The following is a 23009-nucleotide window of genomic DNA, read 5'->3' as shown; positions in this document are numbered from 1 at the left end:
CTGCCTCACTTAAAATCTGTCCTGTCTCAGAGTGACCGATGCAGCATCCCTTTCTCCATAGGGCTGTAAATGGCAGAGATGTGACAAGGTACCTGGCCATTGTCAGCTCACTGTGAAATCACAGTGAAGGTCACACGTCTGCAGGCTTCTCTGTGATACAGCTGGTGTCAACACTTCTCCTCACAGCTGGTTTATCTCATTTCAAACTGCAGTGCCTGGCTTCCCTGAGGACTTTCAGCAAGGTAGTTAATGTATGTATTACAGTATAAAATATTTATATTTTTGTTTTTGTTTTTGTTTGTTTTTGTTTGTTTTTGTTTTTGTTTTTGCTAGCAGAGACAAAGCATCTCTATTTGGAAGAATAGAAGACATTTGAACTTCTGCCCTGTCTAGGAGGTTTTACTGAAGCAGAGGATCATTCATTTTGTAGACAATTTTAAGAATCCTATGTTAAAAACTGTCAGGAAGCTACTTTTCCGGTAGTGAGCAAACTCTTTCTTGCAATGAATCTGGGTCTGTAATGAGAAAATATTCTATCTGAATAGCTTGCTGTTTCTTTTACAAAAATATTTACAGGCAAGAGTATTTTTTTCTTCCGAACAAATCTGTTCTTTCTACCTTATGTTCAACTGAAGTCATAAACCACTAAGATGTATCATAATTTCCAGCTGGGGAAAAAATTATGGTTACCATTCATTCAAACCTGGACAAGGGACAAAAATGTTAAGTGTTGAATTTGAGCAGGACCTTTTTCCAAATGTTTTTTTGAGTGCCCGATGAAGCATGCTCTTTTGTGTTACTCAAGGATGGTTATGCCAATAGACTAATATTTACATTAGAAAAAGATTAAACCATGTGAATATTTGTTCATTCCTGTTGACTTAACAAAACTGACAGTCATGTCACATTTTATCATGACATGCATGAGACAAAGAACAGCACCATAAAACCCAGTTCAATGTACATGTACAGCAAAAAATATAAGGAGATACTGTCTGACTTTGAATGGGTGGTAAAAATCTCTACTGTCCCCAGTTTTCTGTGGTAAGAAATGTCTTATGCTCAACATTCAAAACATATTAAAAGTTGCACGTCTTTCTGCAGCAATATTTTCTTGTTTTACTAATTCCCTGTGTTTCACCATATCAAGTTGTATTAACACCATGCAGCTGGCATGGGTGACCGTCTCTTCATAAGGATTACGGGATAAATACATACAATGGATAAAATGGTGAGAAGTTACTATAGGCCAGGATGATGACAGTGATGAAGGTGTCCTCCTTCAAGGAACAAAGGTGTACCTCTAAATCACCTGCCCCTATCTTTACTGGGACTTTTGCTAAATGTGAGGTGGGAATACCCCACAGCTGGTACAAACGTTCAGAATATTGCTGAAACACCTGGATGGTAACTTCATGGTAATGTATGTACTAAGAGAGATGACTAGTGAAGGTGCCCCCCTTGATTTGATGTGAGATTCATCCTAGAATACAAGAGCTGGCTGGTGTCATTGGGATACTTCTGTCAGTGATTTTTGGAATGCTATGGGGAATCAGGTGAGGTCCCAGTAGACTGGAACCTGACAAATGTTGTCCCAATTGTCAGGAAGAGTAAGAAGGATGACCCTGGACAGTACAGGACTGTCAGCTTCCCTTCAGTGTCTTATGGAGAAGATTATTCTAGGAGCCATTGAAAAACATCTGAAAGACAGCACAGTCATTGATCACAGCCAGCACGGCTTCATGAGAGAAAAGTCCTGCTTATCACACCTGATTTTCTTCTATGACTGGATAACTCACTTTTTAGATAAAGTGAAGCCAGCTGATGTAATATTTTTGTATTTTAGTAAAGCTTTTGATACTGTTGCTCACAGAATCCTTCAAGACAAAATGTCTAGCCCACAGCTGGATAAACACATCAAGGGATGGGTGAGCCACTGGCTCACAGGTCAGGCACAAAAGGTGACAGTGAATGAGGTGCCATCAGACTGGAGACTTGTTGCTTGTGGTGTTCCACAGGGCTCCGTCTTAGGACATCTTCATAAATTACTTCGACACAGGACTAGAAGGGATACTAAGCAAATTTCCCTATGATATTATATTGGAAGGAGCAGCTGACTCCCTCAAAGGCAGGGAGGCCCTTAACAAGTTAGAGGTCTGGGCAAACACCAAACATGCAAAGTTCAACAAGGGAAAGTGTTGGATTCTCCACCCAGGACAGGGTAATCCTGGATGTACAAACAGAATGGGGAGTGAGAGGCTGGAGAGCAGGGCCATGGAAAGGGACCTGGGGGTCCTGGTTGACAGAAAGTTGAATCTGAGCCAGCAGTGCCCTGGCAGCCAGGAGGGCCAACCCTGTCCTGGGGACATCAGGCACAGCATCACAGCCAGGCAAGGGAGGGGATTGTCCTGCTCTGCTCTGAGCTGGGGCAGCCTCACATGAGTTTTGAGTGCTACAATTTAAGAAAGATATAAAGCTGTTAGAGAGCATCCAAAGGAGGGCAATGAAGTGGTGAAGGGTCTAGTGAGGAAGCCATAAAAGGACCAGCTGAGGTCACTTGGTTTGTTCAGCCTGGAGAAGAGGGGACTGAGGATAGATCTCATAGGGGTGTAGAGATTCCTTAGGAGAAGTGGAGGGGCAGACACTGAGCTATTCCCTACAGTTACCAGTACAGAACCTGAGAGATAGCCAGCCTGAAGTTGTGTCAAATGACGTTTGGGCTGGTATTAGGAAAAGGATCTTCTCCCAGAGGCTGATTGGTCACTAAAGCAGTAGTGACAGCACTAAGCCTGAGAAAAGTCAAAAAGGATTTGGAAGATGAGTTCAAAAAGGATTTGGAAGATGCTCTCAGGCACATGGTGTGGCTCTTGAGGTGGTCTTGTGCAGGGCCAGAAGCTAGAAGAAATGATCCTTGTAGGTTTTTTCTTACCCAGGATATTCTGATTCTATAATTCTAACTTTGTGATATCATACACTGTAGTCCAAATTCATGAATCTGTACTCAGAGCTGGGACACCTTTCACATTAATATAGTTCAATACCACACAAATGTGCCTTGCTAGAGGCATATATTCAAAGGAATAGTTGGATGCTGGGTGACTAGTTTACTTTAATTCCCAAGGGGAATTATAGGCCTTGTTGCACATTTGTATTTTGGTATATTCTTTGGATTTTTAAAGAAAATGTTAATTAAATTCCTAAGTCAGAAATTTAAACTTGTTAAGCCTTCAAGTTCTATCCAGGAAAGAACATTAGCATATACTTCAAGGGTGTGTTTATATCTAACTTGCTTTATTGTTGATAAGGCTCTGCTTAATCTGTCTGCTGAACAGACGACATCTTTTATGAACTGTTTTTGTACTAATACTATAATTGTACAGGTGATGATTGTGTTTGATAAATGACACAATATGTTGTCTTAAAGATGGATTCCTATCACTTATGGCAAGTTGAAGCCACATAGATCCTTGGGACTAGCATAGTTCTGCAGATTTATACAGAATTTATGAGGATTGTTTATTATCAGAGATGTGCCTTTCTCCCTTACTGCAGTATGCCCTATGCACTTGTTTTAAAGGGTATCTTTGGACCATATTCAATCCCATAATTCTACAGTAAAGGAATTTTTTTTTCTCAAGAAGACAATAATGGTTGAGAAAACAGATCTTGCAAATCTTACTTTTCAATACTTTCCATGCAATATTCAGTAAAAATAATCCAGGTAGTATTCTGTCAATTGACTTAAATAAAGAGTGAAATTTGCCGGTTGATAGCTAGCTTTAATGTTCAAATATTTGTTTAAAATGCAGACTTTCTGTTCAATTCTGTTGTGCTCTTATACTGGCTGTATGTCCTGGGAATATTCCCCTCATGTTTTTCACTCTGTGATGTGAAAAAAACATCCATAACTCCAAAACTTGCAAGAGAACTGTATCCCTATGTCAGGAGTGATACATCCTTTCTCCAAAACACCTGCCCAGTCTTTCGTGAGTATTTGAAAATGTCTTTGGTTGAAGGTAATTATTCTGTATTTCTAGGTCATAGTTTGCTATAATGAAAAGGGAGTGAAGAGGGATTTTTCCAGAAAAAATCACCTTCAAGCAAGTTCTACCAAACGTTGAACATTTCCTCTATATGTAATTAGTAGGAGGGAAGGGCTAAAGAAAAGTGTCATTTTTCTCTGAGTGTAGATTACTTAGAGACATTCTGTTTCCTAATGCTAAGGTCTTGTGGTAGGTCTTTTTTTTCCATTACCCCACAGCTATTCATTAGCTGATGTGCCAATGTCTGTCACAGTTTCTCCTGTGGGACAATGGTGTCTTAATATTTTAGCAACAGCACAGAGATGTAATTATCTGTAAATAATTTAGCATGTGTTTCATCCATGTGGAAGCTATCCAATCAGTCAAAGCAAAAAACTCTCAACATTTCCTATCAAAGTTTGAGTTTTCTACAATATGTTTTTTGTCATCTTTGGATTCTGAAAATCATTCATTAGGTATTTCCTTCTACAAATATTTGGAACATCAAAATCGTCTTAAATTGCTGGAGACAATTTGAGACATGATGTGAATAAGTATAGCCTGAGAAGTTTGTGATGTTTAAACCATATATAGTATTACTGAATATTGTGTGCTTCGTTAATATTTATTACCTATATTCAGGAAGAACATACACAACTTTAATTAAAAGTTTTTAAAGATAAGACTATTAATTACGCTGGTTATATCTTTTCTTCTCTCTGATTAAGCAAGCATTCAAAAATTAATTTTCATCAGCTTCTTCATTTTCTTGTTATTTTTCTTCCTTTGCACTTTACCATGACAGTTTCATAAAATGAGAATGAGATGAAAAATTAAAACTTTATTCATCACATGGGCATTCAGAAGGAGAGGACTTTAGTTCACTGACACTAAACTCCAAAGGGTCTAAAAGAGGCAGGTCAGATCTGTGCTGAACATTACTGCTAGCTTATTCACGTAGTAGTCATGTCTGTCATCTGCTTATGATTTACCTAATTTCTAAAATATACTGCCTAGAAATAAGTGAGTGATCTCAAGGAATATAATAACATTATTTCTTCTTTGGAAGACTGGAATGCATATAGCTCTTTCTAGGACCAAAGTTAGCAAATCCTTTTGAATGGAGGCCTTGTCTCCCTATATGCAAAGAGTTTACCATTCTCTGGGGGATATATACATGTATATAAATGACTTATTTAATTCATGTTTGACAATGTTTGACATAAGACGTTTCCAATATGTATAATTTTTAGTTAGAAGGGGAGCTGACTTCAGCTATTTTGTATGTTTAAGTTTCACTTAAGATGGTGAAAGACTCTATATTTACCTGAATATGTGTGTGTATGGGACAATTTATGGATATTCTCACTTTGTACTTCAATCTCAAAGGTTTCTCTGTGATTCTGAAGTCAGAATAATGTGAAGAATAATCTCTGCAGTCCTCAGAGCGAAAATATCTCTGTGTGTACATGTCTATAACAGAAACATTTATTAGCTAGAGCTAACATAAGCCATGTAAATCTATGCTTAGGAGGGATATACTTGACACAGCATAAGTTCTAGCTACTTTTGCTGGGAGATAATGATTAAAGAGATATCACCTTGTTTAAATGTGCAAATTACACTCAGTTTCAATGAGGTGGGAATAATAAGCATGAAAATATTTGTCCAAAATTTATTTTATTTGACAGTGCTCTATCAAAAGTGTAAAGAATTTGAAATCAAGGGGTTTTTTTAGCAATAAGTGAGCACTGTTATTAGCTATTGAATGAGTTTCTTCTGCTTTGGTATTGCTACTATGCAAAAAAGTTACATTCTTTGAGTGACCAGATGGAAGATATATTGAACTGTTGAAATATATGAAGCATAACACTTTTCTGAGTGCAAAACATTACAAGCTGGAGGGCCAAACCCTGAGGTTTTTTTAACGGACTTTTATATTATAATGGAGCTTCACTATTTAGAACCCATCTGACTCTCCAATGTCAATTCCTAAAAAGCTAATGGAGCAGCAGCAGTAAGGATTCATAGAACTATGAATGTGGTACTGCAGACCACACTGGTGATTTGAAGTAATATCTTTTGTGCAGGATATGTTTTAGACATATTTGAATAATATTTGTGAATAATATATGAGTTAATTTTTTTCCCAGTTAATTATCAAATGCATTATTAATGAACACGTATTATTCAATTGACATTTTAGGAACTCAAATAATTTTATGTAAATAGATTAATCTAGATTTTTCCACTTTTTTTCTGTGGTTTTTCCCTTAGCTAAGACGACTTCTACTAAATTTTGTTTTACCAGAGAAAGGCTTCAATTCAATTTGTTTTTATTATCCGGTTAACGTGCATTTCTAATGCCCCCATGGGAAATCACTGTAGTGTCATTAGTGTGCTGTAAATTCGCATCAGAGCTTAATTTACAGTAATGTGACTAACGAAGAATCTTAGTAAGTACATATGATTTTTTCCAGAGAGGTCTTAATCTTAAAACATGCATATTCTTCCTTGTTCCTTTAGCTGCAGCAAAATAGCTGGGTTTTTTTTAGTTATACACTTTAGTTTAACTGTCACATTAGGTATGATCGGAATGGAAAGCTGACTATGGAATTATTTTTTTCCTTATTATTTTATTATATAAACTCACAATATTTACTATCAGGTAGTCTCCAATTAAAAAAAAAAAAGTTACTGAAGTATGTGGTGTTTAGATACATACATCTTAATCTGGGTATTTTATAGATATGTAGATATATGTAGATATAGATACGCAATTAATGTAGATTTAATGAGGAACTTTGACTATTTATAGTTTTATAATTCAGGCAGCATCTCCTCCTGTCTATTAAGATTATAAGGATTTGGTTTTGGAGGACATATTTTCTTCATGTGTGAGTACATTGACAAGTGCAGTAGAGCCCTGATAACTGATATGTCTCGATAATTTTGTCTTATTGACATCTTGGACATTTTTGAGTTTTCACATTACCAGCTGCATTGACGAAGCGTTGCTAAATGAAAATATGCAAAACTTGTTTCCAGACCTCAGATGAAATAAATAGCCTGTACTTTAGAGCACAATCTGTGAGGAATGAAGTCTTACTAAACTGTAGAATGGTGAAACTCTGATGCTTTAAGTATTGGATGGGGAAAAAAATAACAGGTGGGGCCATGCCATCATACAGCTATTTCTGTAATTGCATCATTCTTTTTTGAAAATATCTCCAAAGGAAAACAATCCTCAACAAACCATTCAGTAAATGGTAGAAATAATGATCCTAGGTCCAATCAACAGATGTCCAATGTCCTGAATTGTCTATCATTGCAGTATTTCTGGCTCCTCTTTCTTCCCTCTTCTACTCTTACTGTGGGAGTGGGAACAGCCTAGAATAATCTGCCTACTTTTATTTTTTTTAGTGTTTTCATAGATGGGTAAAGCTCTAGAAAGAAATTAAGCTACACAGTTATAAAAAAGTAATGAGACCAAAATTATGTCACGTATATCTATCATCCTGGTTTCAAATAGGAAAAGTGTTTGTGCTGTACATAGATGTCAGGAACATACTGTATTATGCAGTGTATTCTGAAAGTGTTCTAGCACATTTGGTGAAGTCAGTGTTCTACCTATTTAAAAGTTAAAGGACGAATAGGGCAGTGAGGATTGAGCAGAGCTGCTAGTAGACAAAATGCTTTGAAACTTTACAGTCATCATCCTTACTTCATCCTTACCTGTTCACATCTTCCCTATGGCTGATACCTAATCCACTGAGGGTCACTGGGGCCAATATAAAATTGCTACGGACATTAATAAGAGAAGGATTTCCTTTATATTAAGAAGATTATATTTAATGTAAAAAAAAAGCATTCAGATAGTGTCAACCTATCTTTGAAAATTCCATTCTGAACAAACAGTAACTGTAAAAACCCTCTAAAAACGTCTTATATAAGTGATATTTATGGTGAATAAAATATATGATCAGAAATTGATTGAAATAACAAGAGTAATAGAAATATAATGAGACGTATCAGAATTAGAGATGTCTAGCTAGATGAAAGTTAAAAGGTCTTTTTTTACTCTCTTTGGTAATTTACTTTGATTTGTAAAGGTAGGAGTGCAATTTATGAGTATTTTAAATATAGTGATGTCATTAAAGTGACAACATACCCAAACAAAAATCTCAATAAAATCACTGAAAATGAAAAAGGTCTCTAGGGGAAAAAAAATATAGTTGAAGTGTCAGTCAAAGTAAGGAACCTTATTAAAAGCAGAACAGCCAAATTTTCTAATGAGAAATATAGATAGAAAATACAGCAAAAGATCTATGTTACTTTATCAGATCACTTTAGGGACTTGGAAAACAAACAGAAATTACACAAGAATGGAAAAGATCTGAATGTAAGGTGATAGAATAGAAATAATAGGCCAATCAGACCAGATAAGTCACAAGAAACAGTTTCAAGCAATGAAATGTAATAAGACTGTATAAGCAAATGGGAAGATCAAAATGCCTTACTCATCAGAAAAAAAAAGAAAATAGTTATCAACATAGTGAAGACAGATGTATGGAGTTCTTTTTCAACAGTATTTATAAAAAAATCCATGGTGATTGATTCTTAAAGATTTTGAAAGTTGTAGGAAGTATAATAGAAGAAGAATGGCTGAAATGAAATGTGGGTAAGTCGTCATTAGATAGTTTATGAGACACTACCTAGGGTGACTTTCAGTAATGGGGCTTTGGGCCAGGTTAACTATGAGTTGGTCACAAGTGGGGAAATAAAGGCTTGATTTTCTCATATCTGGTGTTATGTCATAGGGCAAGAAACATGATGTAGTAAATGAGATGCCAAAATTTCCACCAGCACTAGTTTCTTTTAGTATTTTTACTTATTTTTCTTTTTTACTATAACTCATAGAAACCCTTCCAAATACTGAAACAGACCTCTCAATAGGATAACTGGATCTTAGTTTCAGGTTATGAACTAGGGAATAAGACTATTAGTCAGACAAATGCCCAATGTATGGAAAATTTGGTTTATGATCAGTGAAGAAATTGATCAAATCTAGACAAATGAAGGAAGATGGCAAAATTCCCCTGTATGCTCTCCAATTTAATTTGAATCATTATTATGTTCTCATACTTTAAAATTCTCCCTTGTATCCACATGACAGCTGTAAGTAGTGTAGCAACACATCTGTGTTTTTTCACCTGCTCTCCAAAGAAAGGATAATGAAAAATATTTATGCTTTGTGTTTATGTGTTTATTGTAGTATTTCTATATATATGTAGTACTAGAGAAAAATTCTAATTGATTACAGTCATAATCTAGTACCTCAGAGCAGCCTTGGAAAGGATTAATTATAAAAGAATATATTGGGAGCAGAATTTTTTTTGTACCCCCACTATCCTACACCATGCTTATAAACCAACAGCACAGATCTCTTATATTAATGCAATAAAGTAGGTATTAATGCAGTTTTCTCTTTATTGCAGTTACACATCGACATTGTGACCAAATTTCTGAAAGAAATCTGTCTTATAGGGGGTTCTTTCTGGACATTGTACAGATATTAATTTTTAATCGGTAATAACTGTGCCTCTTCTTCAGAATAATCCTAATTCATTGAGAAATTTCTGACTGTGACACATAAAGGATCCCAAGGTATTTGTCATATGTGAACTGCTTTCTAGTTGTCAAGTTAAAATAGTATGACATCCCTCCCAAATATCAATTAATTTCTTAATTTCTTTGCTTATGCTAGACTCATTGATGTTGTATCTCTACGCAAAAAAAAAAAAAAATCAATGCCTCTTTTAATTATTTCATCCAGTTCCAGCAGACTCATGTTCTATGTAACATTAATATGTGTGTGTGTCAATATTTCTCAACTCCATTTCTATTCTTTTGTTTGACTTAATGCTTGGTAAGCATTTAATATGTGAGCTCTTATTTTACCTTTCACATTAAGTGAGGTAGAAATTTATGTTTTCCAGTGGTTAAATTTGATCTTCAGGGAAAAGATATTCAATATAATTCTCTAGTAACAAAAAAAAATTCTAATTTAATGTGGAATTGTTATAATTTCTCTATTCTATTGTAATATTTTGTGTAAAAATGACTATGTACTTAAACCTGCTTCTGGTTTGCAATCAAAGTAAGTTTCAAGTTGTGTACGACTAAGGTAAAGTTAAAACTCAAATAGTGGATATTTACATATTACAAGAAAAAAAGACATCTCAGATGCCTGTCCTTTTCCAATTTAGTTGCCTTGAAACATACAAGACTGTTCCAGTAACCAGATATTATTTAAGAAATTATTTTAGGAAGGATTGTTTTGCTAACAAGCATATGAAGTCTGTCAATGATTACACTGAGAAGCCTAGAAGTCTGTCAAGAATCTAATAAAAGCTATTTTACCTGTATACCTATACTGTACTGATTTTTGAATATATACATACAGAATAGAAAGCTTAAGGTAGCTCAGCCTCTGTGGAAATAATTTTTCTGTTCATTATAATCTGAGTTTAAAGTGATTAGACCTCGAAGGAAGAGTAGAGATTTTTATGTTAATGTCTTTCCTGTGGTAGTTGAAACTACGGTAAACAATACAAAGAGTCTGAAAAAACCTATTGTGAGACAGATTAAACTGAGTGTATAGAGGAGTTAATGAATTAGGGTGTTAAACTTGAGCTGTTTTCTGTTTTGCAGTTTTACTAGGTTTTTTTTAGGATTCAACATATTAAATTCTCAGGGGGTCACCCTGTCAGCCTCAATTCTGTGGCCTGGATTTAGTTGAATCAATCCTAATTGAAATTCTGCACAGGTCTGGTATTCTGTGGAGATTGCAGATGAATGACAGTGCAGTGGCAGGAAAGATAAATATGCTGGCAAATGAGATCCAGGGTCTCCACAGAGGATGGAATAAATTACTTTACCAATACAGTGGAGGTAATATGCTGGAGAAAGAAAGTGAAATCGAAGCTGGTTTAATACAAGGCTTGTTAAAAAACATATAAAAAAAGAGGCCAACAATACAATTAGGATTTACTTAATATACAGATGTCTGACGTGAATGTATTTAGGCCACTTCTTTTCTATTGTGAATAATGAGCAATGCATACACTTTAATTTCATTTATGCAGACAGCAGCTTGCACAATTTAAATTCGTGCAGCATTCTGTGTGTAACTCGAGGCCCAGTGGTAACTGTGGTATAGCATATTGATTAGTAATTTGATAAATAGATAAAATGGCACACTGAGTTTAAGGTGCTTCATGAAAAATGTATTTAAATGACCTTGGCTAATTAGCGTGAATAGCTTTGAGGCACTGCTGCCTGAATGAAAGACATTTTTAGAGTCCAGAGATTTAAAAGGTTTCACGACTGGATGAGCAAAATTTAAACCAAGGGAAAAGAGCAAACATTAATTTTCATAGAAATTAAGGTGAATTAGATGATAGAACTTTTAGAACTGATAGAACTTTTTCAATTTCTTACAGGTTCTGTACTGTTCTTCTTAGCATATGCCTGTTACTCCTTTCACTCTAATTGCTAAATTTCTTAAATTACCAGGATTTCAGCACTTTCCTCAGAAGCTTATATTAGAGTCTAATGGATCAGAAAGTATTTTCCAATATACATGTAAAATTATCCTTTTCTCAATGTAAGGTATTACTTCTTTAGGTAGCTGTGGTCTGTTCATGTACTTGAAATAATTCCTTTCCTTTTCTGTGTCTATATTCACCTACAATATGTAGGTGATCACTTAACAAAATTATAGGAATATACCTCTTTTATTCTTGTCTCATAAATCACTTTCTTCCATTACCTAATAATAGTATTTTGTCTTTCCTGAGCTAATTTTTGCATAGTAGTGATGTTATCACCGTGCTGAAGTTAGACAGAAGTTCTAACCAAGGCTGAAAAAAATTCTTGCCACCTGTAAATTCTGATATCCATTGGCTATGTTCACCATCCCTTTTCAATCGTGTTTCATTCTGCAGCTGACTTTATTTTCCCTGTTCACACTTGAAACCACCTTTTATCACTGCTGTTTTCTTCACAATGAAATTGGTTTGAATCTTTAATTTCACTGGCAGTGCTAGCTCATGCTTCTCTGAGTTCAGTCTTTATTTCAGTCGATGTTATGAAAAGCGTGTTCAGAGGAAATTTGGCATAGATCTAAATGAGCGTGACTCAGTGAAATCACTGCAGGCTGCCATGCTAATAAGAGAAATACATCTTATACAGCAAGTAGAAGAATTGTCTGGAATGAAGGTGAGAATGGTAGCTTGACTGGAAAGGTCTCCTGTGAAGGAAATAAAATCTCCCTGGTGGTGAGTAGTGAACGTGCACAGCCAGAGGGACATTGCCACAGATCAGTGTGGCACTTACCTTGTATGGGGAGCTCAGGTAAGAGATCTTTTCCAGCACAATTAGACAAAATTACATTAGTTTTTAATTTGGACTTTGACTAAATCACACCACTTTTAGTCATGTTGGTTAGTCCTAGTTATCCCATTAAGAAAGCCCTCATGACTTGAGCTAGTCTTGGGTTTTTACTTCTTGTGTAATATTCTATTTCTGGACGGTATTTGACAACTGGTAGAAATTATCAGCATAACCTGTGTTTTACATTTTTTCTCCAGAAATAATGAATTTTTAATTCATGATTAATTAATAGAATTAATTAATAGAATAAGTCACTGGATAAAGCAGTTGTTGAGATGCCTCATAATAAGAAGTATGAAAATATTTTTATTTTTTATAATAGTTATAACAAGGCTTTTTAGTTAATTATTTTCTAGTGGAAATATACTATACAAAAGGACAAAAAATTTCAAAGTGAAATCCAGCAATATTGTAACAACTCCTTTTTACTGACTCTTTTTTATCCAATTCTAATATATCTTTTCAAAGTATTGCTATAGAATAAAACGAAATGAGTACAATGTTAAATAATTCTTTTTCTTCTGCTCATCTTGGCTTGATGTCTGGAAGTGACACCCTTGCTTTGACATCATTTTGCTCTGATTTTTGTTTCTTACAGAAATGTCCATTCATTGACTTTCAGGAACTTCAATTTTCCACAATAATGTACTAAAATTGCTGTGTTGGTCTTCTGTTATTGATTCCTTGTCCATATTTAAATGCATATAGTTTTTCCTGTTTCAAAACTACCATGTGAGATTTTGACTCTTTGAGACTATTCTTTCTGAGTAAGAAATTCATAGAATAGAGAGACAAACCATCCTTAGTTTACTGTTTTTCATACAGGTGAAATTGCTGCATAAAACAACCACTTGAAAAGTTGTAATGCTTTATCTATGATAATTTATAGGTGAGGAACTTGTTATATTCTATAGTGGTCACATATTTTATGTGTGAATGCTAACAGCCTCACTCTAAAATATATATGGAGATAGAATAAAAATTATATGGGCTTATGCTACTTTATAACAATATATTTGTATCTCTGCTTTATGATTTTGAGTAGAAAACCCCTAAAAACGAAAAAAACGTAGACTATCTATACTTGCACAAAATCTTGGTTTTGTGGTTTATGACCTATAGCAACAAAATTTCTTCCACCTTTTAGTGGAATTAAATTACAAAGGTGAATTTGGAAACTTGCGTTACTATGCTACTTACACTGTAAAAATCACCCAAGAATGAAAGTTTTAGTAAAGTTGACTTAGTTGGTGCATTTTAGGTTTCTACAGCTGGCCTGATTTGACTTTGTCTTGGTTTTCAAGCTTTTCCAGTACTGCCTTATAGGCACTACTTGTGATATCCAAGTATACTTACTATTTTTGTACATGTAATTTATAATCTGTTATTATTACCTCTGTCATAACACAGAAGCCTGAAGAAATATCTTTCCTATGAAACCAATGGAACACTCAGAAGTAAGTTTTAAAATTTAAGTTTTAATTTAAAATTAATTGTCATTACATTTCTACCACTTCAGCATTATGAAAATCTATTTCGTTAAATTTTCATATGCACCAGCATCAGTGATGTTGCTGATTTTATTTTTAATTATAGGAAGGCTTTGTATTTTATCTTCCTTAATTTGCTCTGAAAAACTTCAAAGTGTCTTCATGGGACATCTTATAAACCTATTTGCTATTAATGAAATAGGTGCTTAAAATCAAATGTTAACACTTACAATAGAATATAAGAATACACAATTCTGCTAAGCATGTGTTTTAGATTAAATTTCTATTTAACTCATCATAGGCATCTGAGAAGTTGCATTTCTTGCCATATTGAAATTTACTGCAATTAGAAAAAGTTCCTAATTGCTTCTTATCTGTCTACTGGTAAAAGTAAATGTGTTTGCAAATAGGCCATGATATTAATAAAAAAATCATTATTATAAAAAAAATTATGTGAGCAGTAGAGAAATTAAAACAATAGGGTATACTTGTGAGAAAAGTGTCTTAAACTCTCCTATTCCAATTTTCAAGTACAGTTTCTATATAAAAGTTCAAGTTTTTTGTCATATAGTGCTGTCTGAAATCAAGAATACATTCCTGATAAAAATAATATTGTACTTGGAAAGTTGTTGTGGTTACATGGCATTTTTTTTTTTGTTTGTTCCACTGTGCTACCACTTCCCTGCTGGAATCATCCCTCCACAAATAGGTTTGTCTCTTGCATGATGCTCTACATACCATGACGTAATTGATCCATTGTTGGGAATCTGGATTGCAGATCTTGACACAACAGCTGGATTTGATCAGATATCTAAAATACAGTATATTAGCACTGTTAACATAACACTGTTCTGGACTCAGTGATTCAATTATTCAACTACAAAAAACCCAAACCCAAACAAATGCTCCATCAAGAAATAACTTCTATCAAAAAATCCCTGTAAGGCTTCAGCTGACTGAAGGTTTGTACTTTGTAAGCTAAATATGATTCTGAGTTTGCATTGTGTCATTTGTTTGCATATTATTGTGCTTTGCTTTTTATTGTATAACCAAACATTTCATTATCAAGATGGGGATCTAAGGTATTAAATTATTTTCTGAACATTTACTAGAATACTCATACTATTCTTGTTTAGTACAAACACTTTTGTAAATGGCTGTTCATATTCAGAAGAAATAAAGTAGATAGCAGTGTGGATATAAACAGTACAAATGTGTTGGTTTACAAAGGTAAATAGTTGAGAAAATTCTCTGGGCAGCTTGTCCCAGTGTCTCAACACGATCATTGTAAAAAAATTCTTTCTTGTATCTAACATAAACCTACCTGCTTTCAGTGTGAAACCATTGCCCTTTGTTCTGTCACTACTAACCTTGGTAAAGAGTCTCTCTCCATCTTCCTTTTAAACTGCCTGTATATACTTGTCTGCCTGGAATCTTCTGTTCCCCAGCCAGAGAGAGGATGTGATGGGTCTCTTAGGTTCAGCTTTTTTTACATAGGAAAGGTGTTCCAGCGCTCTAATAATTTTTGTGGTCCTTCTCTGGAACTGTTCTAACAGATCCATGTTTTTCTTGCACTGGGAGCTCCGGAGCTGGATGCAGTACTCCAGGTAGGGCCTTAGATGAGCAGAAATCCTGCTCCCTTGACACAGAGGACACCCTGCATGGAGTAACGTGCATGGAGAGGCTCCACAGCAGCACCACGGTACGTGACACAGCAGCATGAGCCACCCATCCTTCACACAGGTGAGGAAGCCACACCCTGTCCTCCACCCCTCAGCTTCTGATACCACAAAGCTCTGTATAGGCTACTTTTTATCCTCCTCTTTTCCTCTATTAAACAGCATTTACCCTATTTGATCTGTTCATCTACTTCCCTCTGCACTTTATGTAATCAGTTGAGATTACTTATTAGTATATTTAGGACTCTAAATATATTAGAGTTCTAAAAAGTTTAGGATTCTAATGCAGATAGATGTCTTCTGGTGCTGAATTCAGATTGTCCTTTAATTATTATTTTTTAAAACAGATGAGGGTCTGTATACCAAACCACATTGATAGAGGAGTAATATAAAAATGCACATAATAATGATAAAAATATTACCGTACCTTACTTTAATCTTAGTCCAATGGGCACTGCAGCATTAGTTCTGGATATATTTCCTTATACTTACTGTGGTGAATAACGACATTATGGTCCTGAGGAATGTCATGAGTTTGTATTAAGCTATATATTTTTCAAGTTTAAGTGATGATTTTGACCTTATGCACATTACACTAAAACTCAAGAAAAAGATTTCCACCTGTAAATCATTTACATTTGCCATTTTCAACTTCTACTAATATATACTTCATCTTTAGTAGGTGCTGTATGCTTGCTCACACCCTCTAGTGTTTCTTGAGGAAGTATTAGAAAGAACTTAAACAATAAAAAAAGTAAAAATAAATTATAAATAAAATAATTCTATTCCATAAATAATTTCCTTAAAATGGGAAATTTGATGTTGCTTCTACTTTATTTGAAAGTGATGCCATAACAGAATCTGCAAATTTTAATAAAGTCTTTTTATTCATCTAACTATTGATTTAAATGAAGTACACAAAATAAGATAATCTGTGTTTATACTCAGAAAAAAGTCAGCATTCCTCAGTAATAAGAGATCAAAGAGGAATGTTGCTATTTTGGGAAATAAAGCAAAATTGCTGTTTCTGCTATTCAGAAAGGGAAACTGTAATTTGGTAAATGTCAAGATAGAGAACTCTTCAGAGTCAGAAGGCAGTAATTGAGCTTCAGAGTGGAAGGTTCAACTTAATATCTACACCACTAGGTACAGGTTGATGGTATGGAATTATCATAAAAAACATTTACTGCTTTTGCAAGTATTTTGTGCTAAAAGGAGAGTGCAAACGTTTCAAAGTATACTTCAATTAAGCTAATCTTCACCAAGGGACTGACTGCTATGGGTGTGAAAGACACTTGTGGAAATATCTGAGGGCTAAGTGCTGCAACACCAAAGTACATCAAGCGGACACCAAGTTTGAACAGTTGCTATCAAAGCGGCGCTGCTAACATTTGTAACGATGTCCTGCAGAAGCTCTGTTCACTTTTACTGACAAGCAGGCTGGCCAAATAAGTCGTCCCTCTGCTGGCATTTATGCCATGTGGCAGTGATGTGACCGACCTGCTAGCAGGCAGCGCGCCATGCCGACAGATGGGCACGAGCGCAGCCAGCCAAGGATATTTCATTCTATGTGCAGCAGATGCACACGCCTATTAAAAGTGTCACTCCCTGCCGAGAGAATCAAAACAGCAGTTTGCCTTGAAGTTCTTTTTTAGAGTTGGTAATGTATGGCACCACTAACCCAGCTCTGAACTTGATTGACATGGAGCATCATGAGATAGTGTGAGGAGAGTGCACGGAGTTCAAGGTAGACTCCTATACTGTTGTTATTTCGTTCTTTAGGAATTTTAAAATTTTTTGATAGACATTATGCCAATAACACTTGACACAGGGAAAACCATAGAGCTGAGAGCATGCCCTCTATGGCAAACTTTATCAATTATGCAAGCTGTACCCACAGAGACTCTAAAAGTTGCACTTGCAGCACAGCACTGAGAAAAATATTTCCCTTCTGGGCAAAAATTAATTGTGGTCATTACTTTAATGATCAAAGCCCATAAAGGGCAACAAAAGTAGCCTCTATCACTGTGTAAGTAACGGAACATTTAATTTCCACTATTAACCATATTTTTTTAACTAGATTAATATATCAATAGAAAGGGTATAATTGAAAATACAGGCTGTTTTTCTAAAAAATATTTTTACTTGACCATATGAACAATATACAGATCAGTGGCTTTTAGACAGTAGCTTTTTTGGCACATCTAAATTTTTACTGTCTGGAAAACAAAACAACTAGGATATACTGTTTCAGGTAATTAAAATGCTCATATTCCAGCAAAGCCCCCATTTTGATGGTTTGCATTTAAAAGATTTTCATTAGTGTTATTATGAAGTTGCTTTGAAAGAATTTGCTGAGAAGGGGGATGAAATGACACTATGTCTAAATTTGATGCTGTATACCAATAAACCTCGGATTTTAAGCTGGGAGTCATAGCAATACAGGGAGCAGGGCAGAGTGAAAATATCTTGCCATTTAGATACAGCCTTTGCTGTTGTCAGGATATATAATGCATTTTTGTCCTCTATTTAGAACTTGTGGAAAAAAGGAAACACTTCAATCCTTTAAAAATGCTATATAACCCAGCCTGGAAACAAATAGTCAATAGAAATTTTGCTTCTATCACTGTTTTAGCTTCAGATCTTCAATTACTGCTGAAACAAAAATTTGTAACCTGGCTCAAACCTAGTCCACATAAAACATCCACTCTCCATCACTGGGAAGTGCTTGCTCTCTAGGATACTGCCCTCCTCCTGTAAGTATAAATAAGTTCTGCAGGAACATTATCTCCCCTTCCTGTCCCCAATTTACCCAATTCCAACCATTCTATAAAAAGTAAGGATCTCAGTTCAATATAGTTGGTTACCTCCTTATTTAATCCACAAGAGATATAGCTTCAAATGTTGATAGTGGCTACTGTCCCCATACATGAAAACAATGAAGATTTGGAACATATTAATAAATTCTCCTTTTCATTTTTAAGTGATCCTTAAAGTCTACATTTCTAACAGTGTTTCTACTGATTCTGTTCTTAGATCTTGCCTGGATATGGTCTAACAGCAAACTTCCTCCAAGCAGCCTACAAAGCCAATCTACACAGCACAAAATTAGGAAATGTCTTTTTGCTGCATCCTGTATCTGATAATTTCCAGAAGTGATAGACTTTTACTCTGCATAGAAACAGATGCATAGCTAATTTCACCTAAAATCCATGCCATCTCTATTATTTCTTCCCAATTTGGGGCTGGGCAGGCAAAGAATTAAATGCTTTCCCACATGTCAATGATTTATGCAGCTCTAAATATAAATAATTGTTCCAGACTCGGTTCTGTGCATGTATTATTCCCACACCATGTGTTATTCTCTTTGTTTGCTTTTGGAGTTTTTTGCTTGTTTACTTGTTTTTTACTTTTTTTTGTTTTATTTTTTTAGTTAAATACTCCGATGGAAGAAATTTTAGGTTTTAATTTTTTTTTTTTTTATTTTAAGGGATTATAATATGCAAAGTTTTCTTATATATATTAAATATTTACATTGCTGCTGTTGAAATTGTGGAGATCCAAACTATGATTTTTGTTGTGAAAAATAATCCATGCTCTGAAAAGTTTAATTAATAAATATTTGGAACATACCAAAATTTGGATGAAGGAAATATTTTGTCAATTTTACAGAGATGTAAATTAATTAAAAGTCTGGTTGTACAATAAGTCCAGCAGACAAAACAAAGGAGCCTTGTGTTACTCCATTGTACAGTTCTGAGATGTTTCTTTCATTTTCAGTCTCCTTTGCTAAGAGAGTTATCTAGCAGGCTGTGTTTCTATATATATGTATAGGCTTGTGTCTACATCTTACCTTTAATTTTAGCCTTATGCACAGTTTCAGACAAATACATCAAGTATCTGAAAAGATAGTGATTTTCTACATGTTTTGGGAGAAAAAGTGTCTAAATAGGAAAAGGTGCTTAGCAATGTTCTCATGAGGATATAGATGCAATGGGTAAATTAATCTGGTATTAAAAAATCCACACAGGAGCACCACTGAGACACAAATCTCTTGGGAAAGGGGCTTTGTCAAGTGCCACTGTTCTCAGAATAATAGTATAACATTTTATGATTATTCTTGCTTGAGATCAGGACTGCATGAAGTCTGCCAAGGTGTGAAGTCAACACATAAAAACTAATTTCACTGAAGTTTGGAGGCACCCAAGAACAAGTTGCCTTACTTCAAAGTAGTTTAATCATTTTCATATGTAGACAATCTTGTATCTTCTCTTGTTAGACAAGTGTGGAAACACCTGTCACTGCCCTGAGTGGACATATCTAAAATATATTCAGAGAATAGGCTGTGGGATGAGCAAATGTTTTACATGATGATGGAAGAGAAGTGACTCCAGCTTTAAAGTAACCAAGTTACTTGAAACAAGCAATCCACATCTTAAAACTTAAATCCAGTGAAAAGCAAGATAGACACAATTACTTAACCCAATTACTTTAAAAAGGTAGCAATAGGAAGGATTATATATCTTCAGAATTCTATAAAATTAACAGGTAACATGAAATTTTCATGGTAGGGGTTAGGAAACTACTACTGCTTTCCAACAGTTGCACTTTGAAAAATGAAAAACCTCAATCAAACTGTTCATTTCAGTGTGTTTATACTCAGAGTTTATAGTGCCAAATACTATAAGCTTTTTTTGCAAGATTTATAAACAGATGCCATTTTTTGTTATTGTCCTCGTTGAACTCAATAAATCTTTCATAGAAGTAAAAATAACTAAAATATAACTTATATCCATTGGGACAACTTGTTGCCAGAACAATACATTCGTGATTAAATTTTATCACAAAAATTTTTATCAGAAATGCTCTAGTTTTCTTGAAATGTTCTGAATTTCAGTTGGAAATTATAAAAGAACATATTTTTGTTTTACATGTAGTTTTTAATAGAAAATTTTCAGGTGTGAATTATTTTTTCAAAAAATGGGTAGTTTCCCTTAGGAAAGGGAGATGGAAAAAATATCCTGCAATCTAAACTCAAATTCCTTCCTGAATGGAAGTGTTATTAATATGACTAAAATTGCAAACATAATTGCTCGCTAATGTTTCTTTGTTCTCTGCTTTTAATTTTTACTTTCTGAAGATGCTTTGAACATGTTGATTGATTTGAACACTTTGGATGTCACAGTTTTGTACTTCTACATCTCCATGTTTTCTTGGGTAAAACTGCAATGTCAGGTGTGCACATAGAATTAGTTTTAGCTCTCAATAGCCAAATGGAAAATATTGGTTCATAGCGATAACCCCTGGTCCTCCAGATACAAACATCATTAAAATATTCCTTCTCAGATACATTGGATACATGTAAATTATTTGACATTTGCCACACAAGTACACTTGAGGAAAAATTATGAGTGAAGAAAATGATAAATTAAAGGCTATAGTTTAGTTTTGAAACTAATTTGAAGAATATTTATTCTGGAAACTGTTTCATATGTTTATTTTATTGCTATTTATGTTCCAAATAATGATTCTGCTGGAATTTCTATCTCAGATATGACAGCAAAAACTTAATTGCTGAAGCTCATGGAATGGTCTTTTATTCTTGCACCAACTGAGAATATTTCAGCAACGTGCAGTTTGGGGAAAGAGGCCATACAACAAACAAACAAACAAACTGCTCCTTTTCCAGCAGGGGAGATGGCAGTTCAGATGGCTATAGTCTTCCAAAAATCTCAGAATGAAATTTCCGGTGGTATACTTTTATATGATCAAAGGACAAATTGGTATTATATTGATAGTGATACTGATGTTTTAGAGGGAACTCCAGGTCAAACCAAGGACTGCATTCCCAATAGCAGACTGGATCTTTTTAATGTATTGCATATTTGAGATGGAATTGAACACAGCATGCACACTTTGTTGAGCATGTTTGAACAACATCAAAGTCGTTCATTATGTAAATATTGGAATGAACCTTTTGAATTTTAATTTATAACTTTAGGTCTTCTCTCTGAACAAAATAATTTCATAAAAACTTGCATTTTTAATAAAATCTATAGTTTTTAGTTACTGTAACTTCAAGTTCACAAATTTTAGACAGCTCTTGATATAACTGTGACATTTATGTAACTCTGAAGAAACTTGCAAACTATCAGGTGCAGTGTTTGATTTGCAAAGAGAATGTGGATGAAGTAATGGGGCATTTGCATTTTCCAGCAGATTCACAGAAAATATATGATGTGCTTTCTGTGACAAGAAAAAATTTATTATAGCTTACATGATAAAAAGCTTAGAAATCAAATCAGATATTGAGAGTTCTATGCTGTCTATTTATTTTCAATCAGACAAAGAGGAATTTAAAACCAAAGGGGAAAAAAAAAGTCATTTGCATAGCATTTTGGATGGAGCATTTAAACTATAATGCATCCCTAGAATACTGTTCCAGGGATGCATTACAGTCATATGAGCACAGTGTGATTATAATTCCATAACGGAGTATTTCTTTCCCAGGTATACACATAAAAAGACCTCTTATCCTTACAATTTGACTTCCATCCACTCAAACAATTTTCTTCATTAGGTACTGGTGTGGAAGGCAATGTATCTAAAAGAATGAACCCTATTTTCTGCTAGAGGACAGTTCATAATCCTAAAAGCTCTTTCATTATATCCCTTGAATTGTGAAGTCATGGGACATCTTGCCTCTTATTTCGCCTGAGAGCAATGTAGATTCTCGAAATAAACAGTGAAAATGTCTGTAAGTGTGCACACGTGCACATGCGTGTAGTGGTACTTCTGTTTGCCTTTTATTGAAGCAGTGAAGCACAAACAAGTTGAGAGCCAACAAAGTTAAAGCAGAGGAAATATCACTGAAGTTCTTTTCCTCTCTAATTTTGTATTTTTATACTATGGTTCAATAAAGAAAAACAGAAATTTTAGATATTCATTTCTCACGTTGAGATTTATGTGACATACAAAGACTAGTTTATAGACCCTGGAAGAAAGAGGCTGCTTGATTACTCCAACAGTGAATGAGATTCTGAAGCAATATGCTTGAAATGTGGTAAGTTTTAAGAAGACCGGGAGAAAAGCTGGCATGCTCAGGAGCTGATTTGATTTGGTTTCTCCAGCTGATATAGTTAACCCAGTAGAAGAAACTTCCTGCCTCTGTAAGTTTTCTGTCTGTTGACCATTATCACTAAAATACTATTATTAAAGGTATTAAATCACATTATTACAGCATGGCTTGAGAATGAAAGCAAGTGCCAGTAATACTCCTACACTTGACATCAGCATAATTTTTGTAACTTGTTCATAGATGACTTGATTATCCTTGTGGGTCTCTTCCAACTCAGAATATT

General features: G+C 34.7%; 1 long non-coding RNA gene across 8 annotated transcripts; it reads left to right on the top strand.

Annotated features, from left to right (window-relative positions):
- The first annotated feature begins 65 nt into the window (after positions 1–65).
- LOC148223347 (uncharacterized) lies at positions 66–22706 on the top strand. 8 transcript variants are annotated; one of them, XR_015804559.1, is made up of 4 exons: positions 10742–12305; positions 13890–13936; positions 14679–18404; positions 18685–20482. It is a non-coding gene; the product is annotated as an uncharacterized LOC148223347 (long non-coding RNA). The 8 variants fall into 8 exon arrangements; XR_015804557.1 differs by having other exon boundaries at positions 10742–12440; XR_015804552.1 differs by adding an exon at positions 66–242 and having other exon boundaries at positions 12279–18404; positions 18685–22706.
- The last annotated feature ends 303 nt before the right edge of the window (positions 22707–23009 follow it).

Source organism: Sturnus vulgaris, chromosome 6 (assembly GCF_052056855.1).
Source record: "Sturnus vulgaris isolate bStuVul1 chromosome 6, bStuVul1.hap1, whole genome shotgun sequence".
Classification (NCBI taxonomy): domain Eukaryota; kingdom Metazoa; phylum Chordata; class Aves; order Passeriformes; family Sturnidae; genus Sturnus; species Sturnus vulgaris.
This window is presented reverse-complemented; position numbering and strand designations above follow the sequence as displayed.